The sequence below is a fragment of the Papaver somniferum genome, unplaced genomic scaffold (assembly GCF_003573695.1).
Source record: "Papaver somniferum cultivar HN1 unplaced genomic scaffold, ASM357369v1 unplaced-scaffold_45, whole genome shotgun sequence".
Lineage (NCBI taxonomy): Eukaryota > Viridiplantae > Streptophyta > Magnoliopsida > Ranunculales > Papaveraceae > Papaver > Papaver somniferum.
In genome coordinates, this window is record NW_020647082.1 from 298,602 (window position 1) to 319,131 (window position 20,530).

Genomic DNA, 20,530 nt, shown 5'->3' on the forward strand with positions numbered 1-20,530 from the left:
TCTCGCTGAGATCCAATTGGAATTTATGTTCTTTGATGTTCGTCCACTCTTTCTTCTTCTTGCTCAAGATTTGTAATTCGTCTTCGTTCATCAATTATGTTACTTCTTCTAGTTGCCATTCCTTGTTCCACAACAGATTCAATCCTTACCATTTTTAGATCTCACTTGTTTCTTTAAAATCTATGATATACTATCAGGAATTATCATCCAGAGCTGTTTCTGGCGCCAAAAATGTAGTTGTATGTTTTCCTACAACTACACTCCACTCTTTCTTCTTCTTGCTCAAGATTTGTAATTCTTCTTCATTCAGCAATTATGTTACTTCTTCTAGTTTCCAATCCTTGTTCCACAACAGATTCAATCCTTACCAATTTTAGATCTCACTTGTTTCTTTAAAATCTATGATATACTATCAGGAATTATCATTCAGAGTTGTTTCTGGCGCCAAAAATGTAGTTGTATGTTTTCCTACAACTACACTCCACTCAAACTAATTCAATTACTAAGTCATCATTATGAATTCTTATTGAATCTTGCGAATGTTTACAAGTTTAGATTCAAGTATTACAACAATCTTACTTGAAACCTAGATTTACTCTCTCTCTCCCTATTTCTTGATCAAGACTCACCTCAGAACTCTCCCAAAAGTAATGACCTCTCTCCTTTATATAGGATTTTACATAGTGGATGACAACTAAGAAACCCACTATTTTCGGGATCACTATGCGACACATTCGCTCATATACAATCGCTCATCTTCGCATAGCGTACCTCTTCACACAGTTCTTCACACTTTACTCGTGATTTGCTGACATCATCTGGTGTGTCACCTCAACTTTGCTGTGTGCGATGCTCTTCGCTTAGGTTGTATTCTTTACTTCGCTTGATTACTAACATGTGCGATATTTTACTCCTACAAGTACTGCCGAAAGATCTGATTGTTTGCGCTAGATATCACATTAAAACGCTAGCTTGACTCATTCAAGGATTCAATATGGCACAGAAAGGTTTAATGGAGCAGGATCTGAGTGAATTGGATGTAATGATGTTGCATCCTTTATCACCTGAAGTAATCTCTCAGCAAGCTACAATTAATATTGGTATGATTGGACATGTCGCGCATGGAAAGTCGACAGTTGTAAAAGCAATATCTGGAATTCAGACTGTGAGATTCAAGAATGAATTGGAGCGCAACATCACAATGAAACTTGGTTACGCCAATGAAAAATATACAAGTGTGAAGATGAACGGTGCCCTCGGCCCATGTGCTATAAGGCCTACGGAAGTGGAAAATAAGATACTCCCTCATGCCATGTGCCTGGGTTTGAAACTGCAAAGATGAGACTACTGAGGCATGTTTCTTTTGTCGACTTCCCTGGTCACGATCTTTATATGGCTACCATGCTTAATGGAGCATCAATCATGGACGGTGCACTACTTCTGATAGCTGTCGATGAAAGTTGTCCCCAACCTCAGACTTTAGAGCATCTGGCTGCAATGGATATCATGCGTCTGCAGCGTCTCCAACACATAATCATCCTTCAAAACAAAGTCGATATTATCCAACAAACTGCAGCGAAATTCAACATGGAGATATTCAAGAGCTTATTCAGAGAATTGTTGCTGATGGTGCACCGGTGGTCCCAATCTCTACTCAACTAAAATACAACATTGATGTTTTGTGTGAATACCTAGTGAAAAAGATTCCTATTCTGGAGAGGAACTTTATTTTGCCGCCACACATGATTATTATCCGGTCATTCGATGTTAACAAGCCTGGTTCTGAGGTTGATCAAATTAAGGGTGGCGTTGAGGGTGGGAGAATTCTCAGGGGTGGTTTGAAAGTGAATTAAATGATTGAGATACGACCAGGTATTGTTGCGAAAAATGGAAACGGTATCTTCCATTGCACACCGGTATACTCGAAAATAGTTTCACTTTTTGCTGAGAAAAACGAGTTACAATTTGTTGTGCCCGGTGACCTTATTGGGGTTGGAACCACCCTTGACCCCACTTTGGCTCGTGTTGATAATTTGGTTTGTCAGGTTCTTGGAGAGGTTGGATCACTTCCTGACATTTTTGTAGAACTTCAGGTGAGGTTTCATCTCCTCACGCGATTACTAGGTGCAGAGGAGCAAAGAGAAGTGGCAAACCTGGCTAGGGGTGAGATGCTTATGTTGACTATTGGGTCAAAGTCTACAGGCGCACGAGTTATTGCAGTGAGGAACAACAGGGCAACGCTTCAACTTACCTCACCTGTGTGCACTAGCATAGGAGAGAATGTTCCTCTCAGCCGACGTGTTGAGAATCGCTGGCGTCTCATTGGCTGGGGAACGATTCAGGCAGGGAACACTCTTGGAATCCCAGAGCGCCCCATCTGAATAAATGTCGCACATTAATTATGAATATGAAATTACAAGTTTTTATTTAGTTTTCCATCTGAAGCAAGAAGCGCCTTTTGGTTTATATTTTGAAGGTTGTGGCTTTGCGTTTTTGTTATTGTTTATTTATTCACTTGTTTCTAGTTATTTCTATGATCTTTTGTCATCTCAAATTTTCATTGGATTTCATTATTACTTCGAAGTCGAAGATATCTCGCCTGTGGTTGATGTTTCATACAGTCAAACTTCGATAAATGAATGGCCTCGTGACCAAAAAAAAATTTCGTTTAGCGGGATTTTTTATTTATCGATAAATGAATATTTATTCATTTAGACAATATTTTCTTAATTAAGAAGTTAAATTGTATAAGAGAAGATGTACAAATGTAGCTAGAGGGAAAAAGTAATTTCAAACCGTTTCCGTCATTATAAGATTTAGTTCGAATATATAGATGTTCCAGAACTAGAAAATGGTCAATTTGCAGCAGATATCCAAGGATTGACTGGATTAATCACATTCGTTCGTTTAGGATATAAAATCCAAAAACCCTGGACAAATTTCATTTCTTCTTCCTCTTCTATTTCTTCTCCACTGTCTCTTCCTTTTCTCTGCGCCTCCTCACCACCTTCATCTTTATTTCACAAGGTGTTACTAGTTCTCCCTAGAGGTTGAAGATAATTATATCGAGTTTGTGAAGTTGAGAGTTATTTAAAGTTGATTTTGAAATCAGTTGAAGGTGGATCTGTGAGATACAAATGCAATCGAGATGGTATTAAAGTGAATATGAGAATGTTGGACCGAGACAAGAGAGAGGAGAGCACAACGCGGAAGCATAAAACGACTACATTTATAATCAATTCGGTGTACAAGTTCTCATGGATTAACAACCTATTTATAGTTTAAAATACTTGACGACTAAGCAAAGACACTTTCCTAATAAGATCAAACTCTAATAATAAAACTCTTCTAGAACCACAACAACTTGTATCTCAAGTTAAACTGACTTCCAAATATAGTCTTGGTTTATTATTCCAACATCCTTCGTTAAACTAAGATTGTCATTCCTCCAAGATTTTCGCACACTGATCAAGCCTCACTTCAATTGAAACTTCTTTGAGAAAACATTCTCAACAATCCTTTATAACTGACAAACGGTTCACTCTTTAGTCCCTCGATTTATTCAGTAGAATGTGATCGTCTAGACAACATGACACCTTGCATATCACTCCGTCTCCTTTAGACCGATGATGGGAGATCTAATCCCGATGTCCCAATAACTTATGAGACCACGGCTTCATATAAACATTCCCTAACAAGATCCATAATCGCTATTGAGAGTTAAACTCTATGAGTTGCCATCTTTCACTTGCTCATATTTAACGAAACCGAGTCCACTTATCTTCACAGGAGGAACACACACTCCTACTTCTTCTTTTCACAGGAGGAACACACACTCCTATCGTACTCCTTACTTACACAACTCATGTTGCAATTAAAGAACAAAAAACCTAGCACAAAGAATAACAAATGAAGCCAAAAATTCTACTGATACTTCTCTTTCTTCACAACTTTGTTGTTATTTCTTCTTCTATTCTCAAATTCCACACTGGAATTGATTCACTTCCTTCACCACATTTTGTTATATTACTGATACAAATTTTGCCATAAAATTCAGAATTGCCACTCTTCTGAGTTTGTAATAAATTTTCCTATCTTTTGTGCATAATTCGAATTTACAACCAACCTCTTATCAACAATCTTTTTATAACTTCTGAATCACCACAATCATCTTCATCACCATGTGAGATTAAACTCCAATATAATACCTTCCTCCCTTAAGCTGAAACCACTGTCGAAACTCTTCCCAGACCAAATCCTACCATGCCACAACAGCCTTTAATCTTCAGTCACAACAGTTAATTATTTTTTTTTTAATTTCTCCCTGACTTCCGCACCCCTAAAATATATCCACGATATCTTTCTTCACAATCTCTCTGTCACAGGAAAAATACCAAACCTTCTTGTTCTTCTTTAATTGCATACTTTCCTTTTCTTAACTTCGTATCCAACTTCAATTTAAATTGCACGTTCCTTCAAGTTTCTATAGAAGTTGTATTCAAACTTTTGTTTACTCCTCTGCCAGTCAATCCCTCTTGTCGTCACCAAACGAAAATATCCACTGCCAATAATGGCAGTAACAGCCTTGATTCCCTGTCATTGTACAACTCGAGCATCCTCACTGCCTCCAACTCCACTGACAACAACCAACAGTCCTCTTGAGACACACATATGTCCTAGCTTCATCATCCATCTTCTCAATCCTCAGTTCTTCTTCAACACCATCTGTCATTACAACTACCAGCATCAACTCTGCTTCGCTCCATCTCAGAATCGCCTCCAATTACAACAAACCCATTACTCTTTCTAACCCTAATTCAATCTCCATCTAAACTTCACAACGCCTCCAACCCATCACGTAACTCCCTGTTCTTGATTTGAATTTTGCTTGATTTTTTTTATTACGGACATGTCTACACAACTCGTTGTACATAACCAAAAAAGATGGCAACAAACCAGCTGGAAGGTCCACCTTGGTATCAAGAACAACTCCCACTGTTTTATCCTGAAAACTTCTCACAGGCGCACCAGAAACATCTTCAGTTCTTCATCTTGTTTCAACAACAACATCCACTCTACAATTCAGGAACCCTAGTTCCTAGTTCTTCTTTTGTGAATCTCAAGTCAACTCTGATGATGAATCTATGGTACTGATTTCACCTTATTTTTCACCCAATCATGACTGACTTCAAAATACTTTGAATCTATGTCTTTCATTCATCTCTATTTGGATGACAGAAGGCTTCTTGTCCAATCACCAATTATATTCAATGAATAACTTTTCCATCTATATCCTATACTGCAGCTTACTTAACCTTGTTGGGGTATCAGCTTCACCAACTTCATAACTAACTTCGTCTACAACAAAATTCCAGGATTCTTCATGTATATGACGTCCATGAGAATAACTTTCGGCTTCTTCTTAAACTCTCGTAACTCTTCAAACATTTGAGAAACACCAACACTTTGGCAACCAAATTCTTTTACCAAAAAACGAAAAAACTCCTATAACTTTCTACTCTCTCTTCCTCTCACCTTGCTCTGATACCAATTGTTGGACCGAGACAAGATAAAGGAGAGTACAATGCGGAACCATAAAATGACTACATTGATAATCAATTTGGTATACAAGTTCTCATGGCATAACATCCTATTTATAGTTTAACAAACTTCACGACTAAGGAAAGACACTTTCCTAATAAGATCAAACTCTAATGATAGAACTCTCCTAGAACCAAAACAACTTATATCTCAAGTTAACTCGACTTCCAAATATGGTATTGGTTTTTTGTTTCTAACAGATAATAAAATAGTGTTTACCATTAAAGGTTTGAATTATGGAATTATAGGGTTTTGATTACTAATTAAATTTTTGTTGAATAGGTAGAGAAGGGAAATGAAGGAGTCAGTGTTTGTTGCTGCTGCATCCTACATAACCACTTTCTATAGAATCAACCATTAAAGACCTTGAATCTCTCCTTCAACCTCTCACTAATGTTCTCCCTAGAGTTCAAAAACTCATCTTCAAAGGTATCACTTTGTTTCCCCTCTCTTTTCCTCTGCAAGTTTAAATAACTGAATCTTATAATAAATTCGTCCATGGGTTTTGAACAGGGATATTTTTGGAGGACACCATGAAATTGAAATCACAAATGGATCTAAGCTTATGCGTGGCTTCTCATGGTTTACATCAAGGGGTAAGTAAATATGGAAAAGATTGGATTTCTATCATTATAATTGATTTTCAGATAGACCCAATTTATAATTTTTGTATTTTTTGGTTACCGGATGGACCAATTACGAAACAAGTAGTATCTAATAGTTCTGGAGTTGTTCTGAATCCATGCTCTGTCACTGTAAAAGAATATTTACACTAGCCTTGTTTCTTTATCTCGTATTTGCAATACATTTGCAAGATGGACAAAAAAGTTCTTCCTATATCATCTCTGATTCCTTGTTCAATCAATTGCGGAAAGTACACAAAATTTAGCGTTTAGAAACTGTAATAGGATGTTGCAAAATAGGGTTGTAACACCAACCGCTACCAAAGAGGGTGCAACAATTTTTAGCAACGTCCATGTTGCCGTTACTAAATTGGGGTCGCAACGGATTTCGTAACAGTGACGTCGCCGTTACTAATATTTCAATTAGTACGGAAATCAAATCGTTACTAAATTTTTACTGTAGTTACTAAATCTTGATTAAGTCAGCAAAGAACGACTTCCGTTCCCAGAGTAAAAATTTAATAACATGATATAGCCGTTACTAAATTTTTAGCAACAAAAATAAAATGGCTAAGAGTGAAGCCACGGCTTCATTCTTAGCCAGGGTTTCCTGCTATAATTTAAATACAAATTTACCCACATTCAATGAAATTCTAAACTTCATATACACAACAAAGTTATAAATACATCACAAGAATCATAAATACAATAAGAACTGTCAATTCTTACATAATGTTTCAAACAAAGAAGAAGCCTAACATTCATTCTTGATACTTCAATGAAAACAGATAAATACATGAAGTACCAGCCCATCCATCAATGGCCTGGCATATACAAATTTCTTGATACTTCAATTGATTAATCTTTAGAAATAACCTGCATCATAACTATATTCAATAAGCTCATATATAGTGACAAACCTATAGTATGGGAAATGTGTAATCATGAAAGCCATTTTGAATGTCTGGATTTGCAGTACCTTCCATGAGACAAGGAATGGTGTCAAATTGCTTGTGAACTTCTTCCTCTGTCTTAAGAGCTGCAATTCCTACACTCTTCATAGTCATAGCAAAAAATAATCATAAGCGACAGAATTTTATTACCACTTGCAACCATTTGGCTATCATACGAAACCAGGACATATAATGGGGCTTTTGAGAGGGATTTAAAAGGTGAAAGTCTTAATGCTCGGTGATTCTGTCCTCATGGTATGGCCTCTAACCTTTGTTGTCAACGTAAATACTTGAAACATGAATTAGGTGGACATCCGGTGTGGTGTTGTGTTATAGTACTTTTCATCATTAAGTTTTATTAGAACACCATTTTGTTTTATGCTTGGTATATAGTAGAGAGATGCACAACCAGCCCTTAATTGGATGCATTGATGTTGGCTTGACACTGTTTTTGGAAAGTGTAGCGCCTACGGGAATGCTTGATACGAATCCTTACTCATGTCATGGCTAATTCTGCTAGCGTAACTCTGCAACGAAAAAAATTAGAGACCTTGAAAAGAAAATATTAAAGGTCTGCACCAAATGTTACAAACCTCAACCAATACTTTTTAGGCCTTCGTTTGCTTGTAACTGGAAGGTAAGGATGTTTGACATGTATTTTCATTGTGGAACTTAATAAGGAATTGTCGATTAATATATGAATGAGATTATCCAGCTGCATATCCTTCAATCTAGGCATTTGCACCATGCACCGGTCACCAACATAGGATGCATATTTTTCTTATCGTTTTTAACAAGTTGTTGTAATTGTGATTCATGCAGTGTAACTATAATCTGAATGACATTTCTCTAATTTTCTTTTTGTGCACCATAGGCTTTAGGTGGAGCTCCTGATATTTTAGACACTCAACTACCGGAATTTTATAATTTGCAACATTTAGAGCTCCACACCTACCTTACAAGGGACTACATGTGTTCAACTTTCAACGTACTAAGGAATTCTCCTAATCTAGAATCTGTTTCGTTGGTGTCACAGGTTTTAACTAAATTCAATGCGATTACTTTTACTTTTTCATATCACCCAAAGTAAGTCATGTTGAAGTCAAAATAAGTGGCTTTATTTAATGTTTGGCAATGCTCAATATCCAGGGAAATCCATTCAATCCTCCACTGTATCCATATTGTAACGAGGTATTCATGAAGCATTCGTACGAATTTTTCATTATTAATGAACCCCAAATCTGAGAGCTATAAAATTTGATTAGATCTAATATTCTATCTGGTTATTATCTCGGTGAAGTTCAATCCGGAGAACACAGGGGACTACTGGGATGCAGGGTTGTCTGTGTCATGCACGATATGCCACCTAAAGGTCGTTGAGATTAAAGGTCTTTGCGGATGTGTTAATGTACTGAAGTTCTTAGAGATCGTGTTGAAACATGCTCCAGGCTTGGAGAAAGTGGTACTCACTACCAGTGATTATTCAACTAAACAAGACTCACAAAGGAAGAAACGGATGATGAAGTTTAGTAAAATGCTGCTAAAATTTCCTATACCCTCAAAGAAAATCTGTATAGTGTTAAACTCTAAGTTGAGTTTGTGAAACCTATTTCATTTATCTGTTATTGTGCATTCTAATCTAAATGTTGAAGAAAGATTGCTTCATTTTTATTGATAGTTAAAAGCGGATAATATATGGAGCTTCAATCCTTTTACCTGTTGCAATATATTCCCTCCGTCCCTAATTAGATGACCTACTTGGTTTTAAGTTTTGTCCCATAAATAGATGACCTATTTTTGTTACCATAAGAAATATGTATAACTTGATAGTTATGTTTATATTCGTTAAGTAGGTGTTTTAAAATGCTTTTCAACGGTATAAAGTTTACGAAAAACCGCGATATAGTTTAAGAGATAAATCATTTCTAAGTTTTACTAACATCCTTATCTTAAAAATTGTGCAAACTACAACTAAGTCATCTAATTAGAGACGGAGAGAGTACTTTTTTGCCCCAAGAAACTCCTTGATGCCTTCATATATATATATCTCTAGTATTCAAATTCTTATTTTCAGGTGCTCTAATTAGGATGGTCTATGAAATTGGGAAGTTGTGGAATTGGATCTCTTCAACAACTGGTTGGGGTCAGAAAGATGCCTTTTCAGATTCTTTACTCTTTGAAATCTTATACAAGATCCTTACCATCTTTGATACTTACTTTTTGGCTTTTTGAGGTACACAGACATCAATCATAGTTTGGTAAGTTTTGGGCTTCTTTAGTTTTTTCATTATTCTTCCAAACGACGAGGAATTAAGTTAGTTTGTAGATGAAAAATTTATAGTTTTAGTTGTTGCTCGTCTTTATGGACTTTTGCATCAATTTTTGTTTGTTGATTTTGATTCAGACAATGTATAACATGATTAGCAGGGTTACGTGCATGTGAACTCAATTTCATTAAGAAACAGTTTGTGTGTCCACCTGATAGAGATATCAGATATGTTCTTTGATGGGTCATGTTAATTTCTAATAGTGATGTAAGATTTTGCTCGGGATCTTCCTCGGTCTCCTAGAAGCTTATTTTCATGTTTATTCCTATGATACAATTACAGTTTTTTCATATGAAACAATAACGGGTTTTCCATCTCCCAGTTGGAAGCGAAATTATGCATTATTGTGATGGTGCTTCAAGAGGTAACCCTGGAGATGCAGGGTATGGATTTATATGCAGAGATAGTGGAGGTGGTGTTCTGGTTGCTTCTGCAGGTGGACTAGGAGTGGCAACAAACTTTCAAGAAGAGATTTTTGCAATTATAAATGCATGTCACTGGGCATTAAGCAAGGGGTTTCTGCACGTATGCATTAGATCTAATTCAGTTCTTGCTATCAAGTCATTTACTTACGGAAAAGTGCCTTGGTATGCACTCAATAGATGAAATAATAAAATTTTAGATGGTCTGGGGAGTTTTAATTTTATTTCATAGTTACAGGGAAATAAATTTCTCTACACATAATCTAGGAAAACTAGGTGATAGTTTGTCTAGAGGAGAAAAAAGAACATTTTTGTGTATGCCTAGTTTCTTTTCACATCTGGAAGTTCTAGATAAAGCTTAGTTTTCGTTTTTGTATTTGTTAATGTGGGCATTCCTTTGAGTGAATTGTAAAGCTCTTGCAATTTTTTAGTATTAGTAAAAAATTTATTATCGAGCAAAAAAATCCTCGTAGTAAAATTTCTACAAAAAAAAAATATAGGGTTTGGTGGATGTATATGGACAATTCATGTGATTTACTAAGAAAGATTTTTTGGGGACCATAGTTTTTTTGCGGACCATGATTCTATTTTTAGTAAGACATTTAGAAGTAAATCTAGGTCACCCCTTATCTAGATATTTATATTAATACCTAAACTACCCTCCTGATTAATTTTGGACAATGATTAGTGAAATGATTAAGCTAAAGAAGTAGAATTATTGAGAGAGTAAAGTTAGAGAAGATGAAGAAGAAAAACATGGAAAATATTTTTTTTTTTGAGTTCACTAATCTTGAATATTCAAGTGATGATTCAATTGAGGATAGCACATCTGAATCTTCATCTCCTTCCTCTCCTAGAGTATTTGTTAATCTTCACAATGATCCGAATATGAGTTATTTCTTAGATGGTGATTGTATTCTTCCTCAAACTCAATCTCAAGATGAAAACGATGGATTTTACCAACCACAACCGGAGGAAGAGCATTTGGGTTATCAGGTAGGCTTCAAACTTAAATAATGTTGGTTTAATTGCTCCAAACTTTCAAAAAAATGAAATTTTGTATGTAGATTTGGGCCAGTTCGGTTACCATATGTCAAGAACATGTAACCGAACACACCTGAAAGTGTAGTTCGGTTACGTTTTCCAAACACGCAGGTTACCGAACTCGCTCGTTAATGGAGGTTTTGGTCGTACAGTGTAATGTTCGGTTTGCCCGCAATGTAACCGAACTTTAGGGTCTAGAAGTTCAGTTGTTTTGCAAACAATAACTAACCGAACTATACGTCAAAATAAAATTTTACCAACTATACATATATTTCGGTTGGTACGCAAAGTTCATACCAACCAACTATCCAACCGAACTTTACATTAAAAAAAATTTATTCCAAGTGTAAGAAGTTCGGTTGGTTCGCAAACTTTTATCCAAAAGCGTATCTAACCGAACTCACCGATTAAAAAAAGAACAAAGTTACAGTGCTATATTCGGTTACCTAATATAAAATGGTAGGTAACCGAACTTTGAACTTAACAATTTATTTGGGTACATCTTGTGTGTTCGGTTACATATCAAATTTCTCTACCAACCGAACTTAAAGTTCGGTGATATCCTTATTTTGCGAAGGAACCGAACTTATGGACTTGTGTTGTTCTAATACAAGGAGTTCGGTTAAAAGTATTTTTTGCGAATCAACCGAACTCTGAGTTCGGTTAAGAAAAATTAATCGGTGATAACCGAACTTTTTGCGACAAACCGAACGTTTTGCGACGTAACCGAACTAAAAGTTCGGATGAGACTTGTTTTTTCGACATAACCGAACTTTTCTCTGAAAAAAACCTCCATTAAACCTCTCTGCAACTTCCATTTTTAACTCATTTTGATGATTACTTCTCATTTATTCAATCAAAAACGAATGACAAGTAATGGGTTTGTGAGAATATATTTGTTAATGTTTTAAATTAAGCTATATATAGAGGTGGTGGTGGTTGGTGGAGATGGTAATTGGAGGTGGTGGTGGTAATCGGTGGTTGGTGGTGGTGATAATCGGAGGTGGTTGGCGGTGGTGGTGGGTGGAGGTGGTGGTGGTAATTGGTGGTTGGTGGTGGTGATAATCGGAGGTGGTGGTGGCAGTGGTAATCGGCGGTGATGGGCGGCGACGGCGGTGGGTGGTGGTGTGGGAGGAGGTGGTGGTTATATATAGGTGGTTATTAGGTTGGTTGTAAATTAAATTAGGTTAAGGGTAGGTTAGTCATTTTAATACTTTAGGACACCTCATATAACTATAGGGAAGGTGCCCTAATAAAACCATGATCCCCTCGAAAAAACCATATATGGTCCCTAAAAATCATTCTTTACTAAAATGCCCGTTTGAAATATTCCAAATGGATTTGAACAAAGCCCACTGAGCCTATATGCCCGATACACTATTCAGCTTTTTGAGACACCGATTATGGTGTAGGTGAGGATTACGGATCTTTAATGCAGCTCGAAAGGAAGGCAAAGCTAGAGAACATGGGATTAGAGAAAGAAAAGGTAGAAACTCTAGTTAGGATGTGAACTTATGCATTATTGTGATGGTGCTTCAAGAGGTAACCCTGGAGATGCAGGGTATGGATTTATATGCAGAGATAGTGGAGGTGGTGTTCTGGTTGCTTCTGCAGGTGGACTAGGAGTGGCAACAAACTTTCAAGAAGAGATTTTTGCAATTATAAATGCATGTCACTGGGCATTAAGCAAGGGGTTTCTGCACGTATGCATTAGATCTAATTCAGTTCTTGCTATCAAGTCATTTACTTACGGAAAAGTGCCTTGGTATGCACTCAATAGATGAAATATAAAATTTTAGCTGGTCTGGGGAGTTTTAATTTTATTTCATAGTTACAGGGAAATAAATTTCTCTACACATAATCTAGGAAAACTAGGTGATAGTTTGTCTAGAGGAGAAAAAAGAACATTTTTGTGTATGCCTAGTTTCTTTTCACATCTGGAAGTTCTAGATAAAGCTTAGTTTTCGTTTTTGTATTTGTTAATGTGGGCATTCCTTTGAGTGAATTGTAAAGCTCTTGCAATTTTTTAGTATTAGTAAAAAATTTATTATCGAGCAAAAAAATCCTCGTAGTAAAATTTCTACAAAAAAAATATAGGGTTTGGTGGATGTATATGGACAATTCATGTGATTTACTAAGAAAGATTTTTTGGGGACCATAGTTTTTTTGCGGACCATGATTCTATTTTTAGTAAGACATTTAGAAGTAAATCTAGGTCACCCCTTATCTAGATATTTATATTAATACCTAAACTACCCTCCTGATTAATTTTGGACAATGATTAGTGAAATGATTAAGCTAAAGAAGTAGAATTATTGAGAGAGTAAAGTTAGAGAAGATGAAGAAGAAAAACATGGAAAATATTTTTTTTTTTGAGTTCACTAATCTTGAATATTCAAGTAATGATTCAATTGAGGATAGCACATCTGAATCTTCATCTCCTTCCTCTCCTAGAGTATTTGTTAATCTTCACAATGATCCGAATATGAGTTATTTCTTAGATGGTGATTGTATTCTTCCTCAAACTCAATCTCAAGATGAAAACGATGGATTTTACCAACCACAACCGGAGGAGAGCATTAGGGTTATCAGGTAGGCTTCAAACTTAAATAATGTTGGTTTAATTGCTCCAAACTTTCAAAAAAATGAAATTTTGTATGTAGATTTGGGCCAGTTCGGTTACCATATGTCAAGAACATGTAACCGAACACACCTGAAAGTGTAGTTCGGTTACGTTTTCCAAACACGCAGGTTACCGAACTCGCTCGTTAATGGAGGTTTTGGTCGTACAGTGTAATGTTCGGTTTGCCCGCAATGTAACCGAACTTTAGGGTCTAGAAGTTCAGTTGTTTTGCAAACAATAACTAACCGAACTTTACGTCAAAATAAAATTTTACCAACTATACATATATTTCGGTTGGTACGCAAAGTTCATACCAACCAACTATCCAACCGAACTTTACATTAAAAAAAATTTATTCCAAGTGTAAGAAGTTCGGTTGGTTCGCAAACTTTTATCCAAAAGCGTATCTAACCGAACTCACCGATTAAAAAAAGAACAAAGTTACAGTGCTATATTCGGTTACCTAATATAAAATGGTAGGTAACCGAACTTTGAACTTAACAATTTATTTGGGTACATCTTGTGTGTTCGGTTACATATCAAATTTCTCTACCAACCGAACTTAAAGTTCGGTGATATCCTTATTTTGCGAAGGAACCGAACTTATGGACTTGTGTTGTTCTAATACAAGGAGTTCGGTTAAAAGTATTTTTTGCGAATCAACCGAACTCTGAGTTCGGTTAAGAAAAATTAATCGGTGATAACCGAACTTTTTGCGACAAACCGAACGTTTTGCGACGTAACCGAACTAAAAGTTCGGATGAGACTTGTTTTTTCGACATAACCGAACTTTTCTCTGAAAAAAACCTCCATTAAACCTCTCTGCAACTTCCATTTTTAACTCATTTTGATGATTACTTCTCATTTATTCAATCAAAAACGAATGACAAGTAATGGGTTTGTGAGAATATATTTGTTAATGTTTTAAATTAAGCTATATATAGATGGTGGTGGTTGGTGGAGATGGTAATTGGAGGTGGTGGTGGTAATCGGTGGTTGGTGGTGGTGATAATCGGAGGTGGTTGGCGGTGGTGGTGGGTGGAGGTGGTGGTGGTAATTGGTGGTTGGTGGTGGTGATAATCGGAGGTGGTGGTGGCAGTGGTAATCGGCGGTGATGGGCGGCGACGGCGGTGGGTGGTGGTGGTGGGAGGAGGTGGTGGTTATATATATAGGTGGTTATTAGGTTGGTTGTAAATTAAATTAGGTTAAGGGTAGGTTAGTCATTTTAATACTTTAGGACACCTCATATAACTATAGGGAAGGTGCCCTAATAAAACCATGATCCCCTCGAAAAAACCATATATGGTCCCTAAAAAATCATTCTTTACTAAAATGCCCGTTTGAAATATTCCAAATGGATTTGAACAAAGCCCACTGAGCCTATATGCCCGATACACTATTCAGCTTTTTGAGACACCGATTATGGTGTAGGTGAGGATTACAGATCTTTAATGCAGCTCGAAAGGAAGGCAAAGCTAGAGAACATGGGATTAGAGAAAGAAAAGGTAGAAACTCTAGTTAGGATGTGAACTTATGCATTATTGTGATGGTGCTTCAAGAGGTAACCCTGGAGATGCAGGGTATGGATTTATATGCAGAGATAGTGGAGGTGGTGTTCTGGTTGCTTCTGCAGGTGGACTAGGAGTGGCAACAAACTTTCAAGAAGAGATTTTTGCAATTATAAATGCATGTCACTGGGCATTAAGCAAGGGGTTTCTGCACGTATGCATTAGATCTAATTCAGTTCTTGCTATCAAGTCATTTACTTACGGAAAAGTGCCTTGGTATGCACTCAATAGATGAAATAATAAAATTTTAGCTGGTCTGGGGAGTTTTAATTTTATTTCATAGTTACAGGGAAATAAATTTCTCTACACATAATCTAGGAAAACTAGGTGATAGTTTGTCTAGAGGAGAAAAAAGAACATTTTTGTGTATGCCTAGTTTCTTTTCACATCTGGAAGTTCTAGATAAAGCTTAGTTTTCGTTTTTGTATTTGTTAATGTGGGCATTCCTTTGAGTGAATTGTAAAGCTCTTGCAATTTTTTAGTATTAGTAAAAAATTTATTATCGAGCAAAAAAATCCTCGTAGTAAAATTTCTACAAAAAAAAATATAGGGTTTGGTGGATGTATATGGACAATTCATGTGATTTACTAAGAAAGATTTTTTGGGGACCATAGTTTTTTTGCGGACCATGATTCTATTTTTAGTAAGACATTTAGAAGTAAATCTAGGTCACCCCTTATCTAGATATTTATATTAATACCTAAACTACCCTCCTGATTAATTTTGGACAATGATTAGTGAAATGATTAAGCTAAAGAAGTAGAATTATTGAGAGAGTAAAGTTAGAGAAGATGAAGAAGAAAAACATGGAAAATATTTTTTTTTTTTTGAGTTCACTAATCTTGAATATTCAAGTAATGATTCAATTGAGGATAGCACATCTGAATCTTCATCTCCTTCCTCTCCTAGAGTATTTGTTAATCTTCACAATGATCCGAATATGAGTTATTTCTTAGATGGTGATTGTATTCTTCCTCAAACTCAATCTCAAGATGAAAACGATGGATTTTACCAACCACAACCGGAGGAAGAGCATTTGGGTTATCAGGTAGGCTTCAAACTTAAATAATGTTGGTTTAATTGCTCCAAACTTTCAAAAAAATGAAATTTTGTATGTAGATTTGGGCCAGTTCGGTTACCATATGTCAAGAACATGTAACCGAACACACCTGAAAGTGTAGTTCGGTTACGTTTTCCAAACACGCAGGTTACCGAACTCGCTCGTTAATGGAGGTTTTGGTCGTACAGTGTAATGTTCGGTTTGCCCGCAATGTAACCGAACTTTAGGGTCTAGAAGTTCAGTTGTTTTGCAAACAATAACTAACCGAACTTTACGTCAAAAAAAATTTTACCAACTATACATAATTTCGGTTGGTACGCAAAGTTCATACCAACCAACTATCCAACCGAACTTTACATTAAAAAAAATTTATTCCAAGTGTAAGAAGTTCGGTTGGTTCGCAAACTTTTATCCAAAAGCGTATCTAACCGAACTCACCGATTAAAAAAAGAACAAAGTTACAGTGCTATATTCGGTTACCTAATATAAAATGGTAGGTAACCGAACTTTGAACTTAACAATTTATTTGGGTACATCTTGTGTGTTCGGTTACATATCAAATTTCTCTACCAACCGAACTTAAAGTTCGGTGATATCCTTATTTTGCGAAGGAACCGAACTTATGGACTTGTGTTGTTCTAATACAAGGAGTTCGGTTAAAAGTATTTTTTGCGAATCAACCGAACTCTGAGTTCGGTTAAGAAAAATTAATCGGTGATAACCGAACTTTTTGCGACAAACCGAACGTTTTGCGACGTAACCGAACTAAAAGTTCGGATGAGACTTGTTTTTTCGACATAACCGAACTTTTCTCTGAAAAAAACCTCCATTAAACCTCTCTGCAACTTCCATTTTTAACTCATTTTGATGATTACTTCTCATTTATTCAATCAAAAACGAATGACAAGTAATGGGTTTGTGACAATATATTTGTTAATGTTTTAAATTAAGCTATATATAGAGGTGGTGGTGGTTGGTGGAGATGGTAATTGGAGGTGGTGGTGGTAATCGGTGGTTGGTGGTGGTGATAATCGGAGGTGGTTGGCGGTGGTGGTGGGTGGAGGTGGTGGTGGTAATTGGTGGTTGGTGGTGGTGATAATCGGAGGTGGTGGTGGCAGTGGTAATCGGCGGTGATGGGCGGCGACGGCGGTGGGTGGTGGTGGTGGGAGGAGGTGGTGGTTATATATATAGGTGGTTATTAGGTTGGTTGTAAATTAAATTAGGTTAAGGGTAGGTTAGTCATTTTAATACTTTAGGACACCTCATATAACTATAGGGAAGGTGCCCTAATAAAACCATGATCCCCTCGAAAAAACCATATATGGTCCCTAAAAAATCATTCTTTACTAAAATGCCCGTTTGAAATATTCCAAATGGATTTGAACAAAGCCCACTGAGCCTATATGCCCGATACACTATTCAGCTTTTTGAGACACCGATTATGGTGTAGGTGAGGATTACGGATCTTTAATGCAGCTCGAAAGGAAGGCAAAGCTAGAGAACATGGGATTAGAGAAAGAAAAGGTAGAAACTCTAGTTAGGATGTGAACTGCACAGGGTACAAGAGGTTTGAATTTTGAAAGTCCGAGAGCCGGCCCTGACATTTTGCTGCCCCAAACAAAACCAAAAAATGTTTCCCCTTTCTTGTTAGAATCATACCTGCAATTAATCCAAATAAAAGAAAAATGCTCAACAAACAAAAACGGCAAGCAAATCTATTCTCATGATTGAATTTGGGATTTAATTTTGCTTACCGTGGAGATGGTGAATCAAGTGGATTATCATAATGATGGCGTAGGGGAAGAATTAAGAACCACAAAGGAGATGAAGTTTTTTTTCTAGAAAGACAGTCGAAAGAGACTTGATTAAGTCTTTCATTCTCAGTAAATCTGTAATATATAAGACTTATTATATAATTATTAATAAGCCATTACAGTAATTACATATTTTCAATATACTCCTAAATCTATTAGGAATATATCCTTTTATTTTGTGTAATCACGATTTAAGCCGTCATATTTTAATTTTAGCACAAAACTCCCTGAACCAAAAACTATATTTGCTGCCCCTGTTGTGTTGCTTCCCCAAAGTCAACCTTCGTTGACCTTGCCTCAGGGCGGACGCTGTCTGAGATAGCTGGTTTACTTGAAATTTACTGTGTGGTTTTCTCTCATTGACATGATTTTGCCCCTTACTTACCAGGAATAGGATGAGAAATGAATTGAAAATAGTTAAATTTCTAAAATGCTTATTCAGGAGAGCTTACTTAGAACATAAGAAGCTAACTTAGAACGTAAAAAAAAGAACATAAAAAGCTAGATACATGGTGGACAGGTATACTAATATACTAGTCAAATTTTGTCTTGAGAAGTCACATATGAACCTTTTGTCATATAAGACGTGATTATTCTCTTCAATAAATTAGAGAGTGTTCAGATATTACGGTCAGCCTATATACTACAAATCATTCGTCAGATCATATACCAAAGAACAAATCAACGGCCATATTAAACTCTAAATTGATGGGGCAGATCTGTAAACCCTTATAAGAAGTAGTTTTCTCTTACCCTATTTTTCAGTTTCCTTCCTCCCAGCATAGGCAAAACAAAGAAACCATAAACAGGAAAACAGATCCCTTCGTTTGACTTCAAAATTGTGGCGCATTATTTAATTCACTAGCGACCACAATGTTCTCATACGCGGGACAGTTTCTCCTCTCAAAAAGTTAAAATATATTCAAAACGTCATGGTACAGAGATTTTTCTGTAATGTTCATTGATCTGTGCGGCAGAAATTATGGTCCTTATCTACTCCGCCGTGGTAGAAGAAAAGAAGCAAAAAAATATGGGCTTGTAGAGAAATTCATCCTTATTACTTGGATGTTTAGTTTCTGATCTAAAACTTCTTTGCTTTTGGTTGCATTAGGAAGTTCTTTTTCTTTGAAAAATATCTAATTAATTGTTTCTGTAATCGAGATTAAGATGCTTTCTTATTTTATTTTCTACTCTAGTTTGGATGATTACCTTTTACTCTAGAAGATAAGTCAGATCCCTTTGTAATCTAATGTAATGTATGCGAATATTTAATTATAATTTTCTACATAGTGTTAATCAGTTTGTATGGGAGAAGTTGCCATCTTTAGTTTGGTTCTTAATTTAAGATTACCAGTCACGAGGATCCGATATTCGCCTCTTGAAGTATGATATTAAGTTAGTTAACCAGATATTCAAGCTCAAGCACGGACTAAGAAATTGGATTCCAAAACCGGTGATTCTACTGTGTAATGAACGATATTATGTCTTTCACTAATGATCCATTTTCATTTATGTCTATCAAAAGAAAGACATGTGTACTCTTGTAAAGCTTTTCCATAAGATATTACTGAATTTCAAAAAATAATTGTTGTACACTTATAGCTTTACCAAGTGTAAGGATCTCATACGAGAGTCACTACTATTCTCTGTGAAGCAAGTTGTTCATCTATGCTTTGTTTAATTTAACAGCATTTCGTACTTGACTTCTTGTAAATCATAGCCCAATAAATCTATGCATTGTTTTGTTAACACAGAATTGATTAAAAAGACCAAAATCAACAATTCCTGGGTGAAATGGACAGTTAGATTTTGATACTGTTTAAATGGACAAAAATGTAAAAATAGGCAGGATGTAACCAGTTTCATTGTGACCATTTTCAAATATTTTTTCTTATTTTTAATTTACACAGGATATATCCAGTTTCATCCTTACTATTTTTTAAATCTACTATTTTGTTTTTTGGCCATTTCACCCAAACTATTTTTTACTTGTCCATTTGAATCGTGATTTAAAAATATTTGGACAAATGACTCATTTTCCTTTTTGTTAATTAAGGTGGATTTTATTTTTCAAGATCTACATCTAGCTAGAGTCCCCTTCATTGAGCAGTATTCATCCCCAGTGGAATAAGAGTACACATAATTACAGACGTGTAAATAGAAAGAAATGTCTGCCAGCAAATACGGTCACTCAGTCGTACAATATTATATTATCCGTTAGATCAACTCACCAAGAAATAAATCAAGGATGATTCTAAACCCCAAACTAAGGGTAGATATATCTAAATCTAAACCCATATAAAAAGCAGCAGTTTTCTTTTTCTTTTCTCTCATTTCAGTTCCTTCTTGGACAACTACAGATCTCTATGCATCACTTGGTAACCATGGTGGCCGAGTTTTAAGAACATCATCCATAACCTCAAGATAAAGCCACTGGCGTGATAATGGTAATCACTCCTTTATTGATTAAAAAAGATAAAGTAATGCTAAAAGAA

At 36.0% G+C, this 20,530-nt stretch overlaps 1 pseudogene; it reads left to right on the top strand.

Moving 5' to 3' along the window:
• Window positions 1-982: 982 nt before the first annotated feature.
• On the top strand, window positions 983-2,381 carry LOC113342603 (annotated as a pseudogene).
• Window positions 2,382-20,530: the final 18,149 nt, after the last annotated feature.